A 7,500-nucleotide genomic window follows, 5' to 3' on the forward strand; every position below is an offset into this window, starting at 1 on the left:
TGTGTGTTTTGCTTCATATATAAAGCACACAATATTTAAACAAAATCTCCATGAAGGCGGTAATATCATTGTATACAAATGAATATGAAGATAAGGCAAAATAAATAAACACTTTCTCGACTCCTCAACTATAAGAATGACAGCGTAATACATGCAGACACACATTCTCAGGCAGAATTAATTATGTGTTTTATCATGTATCGAATATGACTAATCATATCTTATCTTACACACACACACACACACACACACACACACACACACACACACACACACACACACACACACACACACACACACACACACACACACACACACACACACACACACACACACACACACACACACACACACACACACACACACACACACACACACACACACTCACACAGCTGTTGTAAAGAAGGACATGCAGGACTGAATTCACAAGAGCGTCATTTACCTCCACTGGGCGAGGGCGTGGCGGGAGAGGCGCTGCGAGAAGGGCTGGAAGAAAGAAAGTAATATACATTAATACATAACATTAGTTGACTGTCACGCTAGAGCAGAAAGCCTCTCTCTCTCTCTCTCTCTCTCTCTCTCTCTCTCTCTCTCTCTCTCTCTCTCTCTCTCTCTCTCTCTCTCTGATTGAATTTCTCTATCGTAACGTTTTTTTTTCCCTCTACCCACCGCTTACCACTTAAAATAAAGCATGATTTAAATAAACACTTCAATTCTAAATAAAATATTGATGATAAAAGGAAATAAAGAAACAGCAAATAGACGATAAGCGATAAATGAATGACCGACTAACGAAACCCAAAATGAAATGGCCGAGCGATAAACGAAACGATAACGAAACGAACGAGTGATAAACAATAAGTGATGAACAATACACGAACGAAACGAAAGGCTTAACGAAACGACAACCGATCAACGAAAGAGAGATTAACGAAAGCCGTACAGCGTGAACACCTCCACTGAATTCTACACAACAATGACTTACGAACAAAAGCCAAACGAAGAAAACAAGAATTAACAATGTGACTCGGCGCTTAATTAAAGGTAGAGAGGGGGCAAGGTTGATAATAATAATAATAATAATAATAATAATAATAATAATAATAATAGTAATAATAATAATAATAATAATAGGAGGAGGAGGAGGAGCGCTAGTGAACTGGGAGGAGACGAGTCAAGGATACAAGAGAAAAAAAAAAGTAGGAGAAAGAAACGGGGGAAGAATGTGGGAGGAAAAGAAAAAAAGAGGAGGAGGAAGAGGAGGAGGAGGAGGAGGGAAGAAAGCGCCCTCAGACGACCTCTTCCTCCCCTCCCTACCTCTTCCTTTCCTTTCCTCCCTTCCCCTCCTCCAGTCCTTTCAGATCTCCTCCCTCTCTCCTCTTCTCTCTCCTCCCTTCTCCCCTTTCGTGACCCCTCCCTCCATCACCTCTTTTCCTCCACCTCTTCATCATTCCCTTCCTCCTCCTCGTCCTCCTCGTCCTCCTCCTCCTCCTCCTCCTCCTCCTCCTCCTCCTCCTCCTCCTCCTCCTTTCCTCCACAAAGCCACCTTGTTCCTCCTCCACGACAAGTCACACTTACTTGTTTCCTCGTCCTCCTTCTCCTCTTCTTCCTCCTCCTTCTCCTCCTCTTCTTCTTTTTCGTTCTCCTACTCCTTTTCTTTATTCTCTTTCTCTTTTTCTTCCCCTTCCTAAGCCCTTTTCACTGATGCATTTAGTAGTAGTAGTAGTAGTAGTAGTAGTAGTAGTAGTAGTAGTAGTAGTAGTAGTAGTAGTAGTAGTAGTAGTAGTAGTAGTAGTAGTAGTAGTAGTTAAGATTCCGTTTGATGTTTTTGTTATTGTTGTTGTTTCTGTTGTGATAGTGGTAGTGAATGTGAAATGCAAGAGGAAGAGGAGGAGGAGGAGGAGGAAGGGCGGAGTTACTTGTAAGGTGACACCGTGACCACCTGCACATAATGGGGGAAGTAGGAGGAGGCGGAGGAAGAGGAAGAGGAGGAGGAGGAGGAGGAGGAGAGCCTAGACCCTACAGTATCAGCACCTTAACTTACTAACGGGGGCATATGAAGAAGTACCTCCTCCTCCTCCTCCTCCTCCTCCTCCTCCTCCTCCTCCTCCTCCTCCTCCTCCTCCTCCTCTCACACAGCCGCGCCCTTGTTCAACACTGTCACGCTATGGACTTCCAAGACTACCATACAAGGGGAAAAGAAGGGAAGGGGGAGGGGAGGAGAAGGGAAGAGGAGGGAGGGAGGGAGGGAGGTGAGGAAAAAGGAGTTCATTGTTAAGAGGGAAAAACATGGTGAGGGGAGAGAGAGTGAGAGAGATAGAGAGAAGGGGAGAGGGAGGGAGAGGTGGGGGGAGTGAGAGGTGGTTAAATAAAGTATGGAAAGATTAAGGGAATGGAAAAGTGTGGTTCTCTCTCTCTCTCTCTCTCTCTCTCTCTCTCTCTCTCTCTCTCTCTCTCTCTCTCTCTCTCTCTCTCTCTCTCTCTCTCTCTCTCTCTGTTCTTCTTGTTCTTCTTTTTAGGGATAGACGGACAAATACAGAGACAGCTAGATAAACAGACAGACAGAAAGATAGTTAGGCAGACTCAGACAAACACACACACACACACACACACACACACACACACACACACACACACACACACACACACACACTCAGACAGAGCGCCCCTACAAGAAAAAAAAAAAAAAAAAAAAAATATATATATATATATATATATATATATATATATATATATATATATATATATATATATATATATATATATATATATATATATATATATATATATATATATATATATATATATATATATATATATATATATAAAACTCACACCACTAAGAATAACACTGACATTCCCCTAACCACTCCTGCCAAAATCCCATAGACAGCCGTAGCACATACCTACACACCCACAGACTCCTCTAACCTAACTCAGCACACACCCACACATCCCTAGGCACCCCTAACATAACCCAACCCAACCCCACCCCACCCCACCCAACATACACACTGCCAACAACCCACACACACTAAACAACCTTGGTGTGTAACATTTCAACAGCATATTGATAGAAGGATAACTACATTACAGGTATGACAGTCTAAATTGCAAAGCTCCTTAAACTCCTCTCTTCTCCCCATCCCCTGTCCCTCCCCTCGCCTCGTGTGGGTCGTGGGAAGACCAGGCGGGGAGATAAGGGGCGAGGTGTTAATGGGGGCGTGAAGGAGTGGGCTGAGGGCTACTAATGGGCGACTGAGGGCGCTGCGCTAAGGGCTTTGTAATGGGGCGCATGGGCCGGCTATTAGGCCATGATAATGAGAGAGAGAGAGAGAGAGAGAGAGAGAGAGAGAGAGAGAGAGAGAGAGAGAGAGAGAGAGAGAGAGAGAGAGAGAGAGAGAGAGAGAGAGAGAGATTTTTCTATTTCATGATCTAGCCTTTGTCCTATGACGGAGAAATAGGTATACACACACACACACACACACACACACACACACACACACACACACACACACACACACACACACACACACACACACTAGGAGTTAGAAAGGACACATCAGTAAGGCAGGCACACCAGCAGCAGGAGGAGGAGGAGGAGGAGGAGGAGGAAATAAAGGAAAAGACAAAAGGAAATAAAAGAACACAGAAAATAAATAAAAGGTAAAAAAAAAAAGGAAAATCAAATGATAAAGATGAAGGAAAGGAACATTAGGGGGAGAAAGAATAGGAGGAAGAAGAGGAGAAAGAGAAAGAATAGGAGAAGGAGGAGGAGGAGAAGGAGAAGGAGAAAGGAAAAGGGAAAAATTCAGAATACTGATCAACTTTTACATCAAAACTTTAAATATTTTTCTCAATTTCTTGTTTTTCCCTCCACAGTTATTTCTATTTGTGACCCAAACCACCTCCTCCTCCTCCTCCTCCTCCTCCTCCTCCTCCTCCTCCTCCTCCTCTCCTCCTTCTTCTCCTCCTCCTCCTCCTACACCTTCTCCTCCTCCTCCTCCTTCTCCTCCTCCTTCTTCTCCTCCTCCTCCTCCACCTCTTAGTCTCCTCCTCCCCCTCCTCCTCTTCTTCCTCCTTCTCCTCCTCCTCTTCTTTCTCCTAGTCTCCTTGTCACCCTCCACTTCCTCCTACTCCTCCTCCTCCTTGTCACTATCTCTTCTTCCACCCTCCTCCTCCTCCTCCTCCTCCTTGTCACCATCGTCCTCCTTGTCACTCTCCTCCTCCTTCTCTACGTCGTCCTACTTGTCACACCGTCACCCTCCTCCTCCTCCTCCTCCTCCTCCTCCTCCTCCTGCCGGCGTACCGTAGCGCACCTCGCCTCGTCTCAGCGTGGGAAAAGTATTTGCATCTCATTTACATAGAGGTAATAAGTCAATTTTTCATCGTGTGTTTCTTATCCTGAAGAGGCGGGGCGGCCTGCCTCACCCCGCCACCTTCTGTGTGTGTGTGTGTGTGTGTGTGTGTGTGTGTTGATGGTAAGTGTATTTTTAAGTCTTTTTTTCACCTATGTCTCAATTTTGTTTTGTTTTTGGTGAGTGTGTATTTTAATTGTAAACATGACATTCTGTGTGTGTGTGTGTGTGTGTGTGTGTGTGTGTGTGTGTGTGTGTGTGTGTGTGTGTGTGTGTGTGTGTGTGTGTGTGTGTGTGTGTGTGTGTGTGTGTGTGTGTGTGTGTGCCTACCAATTCATATTTTCATTTCTGTATTTTTGTTTTCATGTTGTATTATTTTCTCTCTCTCTCTCTCTCTCTCTCTCTCTCTCTCTCTCTCTCTCTCTCTCTCTCTCTCTCTCTCTCTCTCTCTCTCTCTCTCTTATCAGCCACTCCTGCCTGTGTTAATTAAAGTGCTTCCTCTCGTAATTCCTAACTCATTATCATTTATTTTCACTCACTATCTTGAACTTTATCTTGACATGTTTCCCTTCATCCTTCTCGCTTTCCTCTTTCCTTATTTTCTCTTTTCCTCCCTTTTTCTTTTATATTTTTTCCCTTCCTTTCCTCTTTCACATTTCTCTTGTTCCTCCTTTTCCTCTTTCTTTTACTTTCCATCACCTTTCCTTTCTCTTCCCCCTTTCCTTCATTACTTCCCGTTTTCCTTCGTTCTCTTGCAATCTTTCTTCATCAACATCTCCCTTCTCTCCTTCCTTTCCTTCATCAACCCTTCTTCCTCTCTTCTCTCCGTCTCTTTCTCCAATTTTGTTTCCCTTCATCTTTCCTCCAACCCCTATTTTTTCCCTCCTTCTCTACAATTCCACCATACTTCCCTCCCTCCTTCCCTCCCTCACCTCTCATCTCTCCATCTTCCTTCCTCACTTAGTAACTATGAACATCCTCCTCCCCTCCCCCTGTCCCCCTCCTCCTCCCCCTCTCTCTCTTCCTCCTCTCTCTCCTCCTCCGTCCCTTCATCTCTCACCCACCCTCAAATTTAATGATCTCCATCTTTCTCTCCCTCACCTAGAAGCGTCCCTCACCCTCCTGCCTACCAATATACCTCCCTCCTCCTCCTCCTCCTCCTCCTCCTCCTCCTCCTCCTCCTCCTCCTCCTCCTCCTCCTCCCAAACTTATCTCCTTCGGCAGATCTCAAAACCGCTCGTGCAGTGGGTTCGAGTGCGCTTCGTGTCAGAGGAGGAGGAGGAGGTGGAGGAGGAGGAGGAGGAGGAGGAGGAGGAGGAGGAGGAGAGATGGAGGGTAAAGAAAGGTAAGGAACGATTAGCAGAAGGGATCACAAATGAACACAAAGGAACAGAAGAACAAGCAGCAGCAGCAGGAGGAGGAGGAGGAGGAGGAGGAGGAGGAGAAACAGCAGACCTGTTGGCCCTAATGAGGTTGTTTCCTGCAATAAATCACACTATTTAATCTTTGTACAGTACGAGAATAAAGAAGAAGCAGGAGGAGGAGGAGGAGAAGGAGGAGGAGGAGGAGGAGGAGGAGAACCACAACAACGAGAACGACGAAAGACAGAAAGAAAGAAAGGAAAAACGAAAGTAAGAGAGATGAAGAACATCATTTAGAAAGAGGAGGAGGGAAAGAAAATGTAAATATTAGTAGGAAAGGGAAGGGCGATCAGAAAGAAGGAACCAAGGAGGAAAGAAGAGAAAGCGTGGAAGACAAGCAGTAGTAGAAGCAGGAAGAAAAGAAGGAAGAGGAAGGGAAGGCAGGGCAAAAGTAGGACGAGGAGGAGGAGGAGGAGGAGGAGGAGGAGGAGGAGGAGGAGGAGGAGGAGGAGGAAGTAGAAGGTACAAAACATTTAGGAAGAGAAGCAGAGGGAGGTGGAGTAGAAATCATTAAAAAAAAAACAGAAGGAGAAGAAGGAAGAAGGAAATGAAGAGAAAGTAAAGAAGGGAGAGAAAGAAGAGGAAAAAAAGAAAATGAAAGAGAGGAAAGGAAAAGAAGTCTGTGAAAGAAGACAAAGAAGAGAAGAAAGTAAATGAAAAAGTGAAGAAGAGGGAAAGGAGAAAAAGAGAAAAAGAAAGGAAAACAGGAAAGAACAAGAACAAGAACAAGAACAAGAACAAGAACAAGAAGAACAAGAACAAGAACAAAAACAAGAAGAAAACAAAAGGGGGAAAGGAGAGAAGGGAAGAAAAGAAACACAATGAAAAAAAAGAAAGCTGACGAAGAACAAGAACAAGAAGACGCAGAAGAAGAAAATGAAAAGAGGGCAAAATTAAACAGGAAAGGAAGAGAGGCTGACAAGACAGTCGAGCCGGGCAGAGAAGAGAGACAGAGCGAAAGACAGGAATGAAAAAGGAAAAACCAGACAAGGAAGGAAGACAGAAAGACAAGAAGACAGTCAGACAGAGACAAGAGACAAGGGAGAGAGAGAGAGAGAGAAAGAGAGACAGAGAGGGACAGTCAGGGAGGGAAGAGAAAGACAGAAGAGAGTCAGACAGGGAAGGAAGAGAGGCAGAGAAGACAGTCAGACAGGGAAGAGAGAGAGAAGAGTCAGGGAAGGAAGAGACAGAAAGAGAGAGAGACAGTCAGGCAGGAAAGAGAAAGAGAGACAGACAACGAGGAGACAGGCAGGGAAAAAGAGCGAGAGAGAGAGAGAGAGAGAGAGAGAGAGAGAGAGAGAGAGAGAGAGAGAGAGAGAGAGAGAGAGAGAGAGAGAGAAAATCAGGCAAGGCAAAGAGACAGAGAAGACAGCCAGACAGGGAAGGAAGGAAGCAAAGGAAGACAGGCTGGGATAAGCACAGGCAAGGAGGCAACGAGGAGGCAAGGAGAGGCAGAGCGTGTGGAGCGAGGGAGGGCGTGGCGGGGCGCGGGACGGTCTTGTGGCGGCGGCGTGGTCGTGATGGCCCCGGGCGCGTGCCGTACAGGAAGACCTACCCTCCGCGCTCCTAAATGTTGCTCACCATTATTTAGAACCGCCCTGCACCCCACGAGTCTCAGCCGCTTAGCTCACCCCGCCGCGCACCCCTCGCTCACCGCCCCGCAGCCCCCAGCGTGGCGTCACCGTAGCTTGGTGGACGCTGACGATGCATTGTGGTAAACT

General features: G+C 45.8%; 1 long non-coding RNA gene across 1 annotated transcript in view; it reads right to left on the reverse strand.

Annotated features, from left to right (window-relative positions):
• The window catches only part of LOC135111871 (uncharacterized), a 116,503-nt gene that overhangs the window by 85,044 nt on the left and 23,959 nt on the right, over positions 1-7,500 (reverse strand). The window contains exon 2 of the long non-coding RNA XR_010273936.1: positions 443-486. This is a non-coding gene — a long non-coding RNA (uncharacterized LOC135111871). The remainder of the gene's footprint in view (positions 1-442; positions 487-7,500) is intronic.

The sequence above is a fragment of the Scylla paramamosain genome, chromosome 22 (assembly GCF_035594125.1).
Source record: "Scylla paramamosain isolate STU-SP2022 chromosome 22, ASM3559412v1, whole genome shotgun sequence".
NCBI lineage: Eukaryota > Metazoa > Arthropoda > Malacostraca > Decapoda > Portunidae > Scylla > Scylla paramamosain.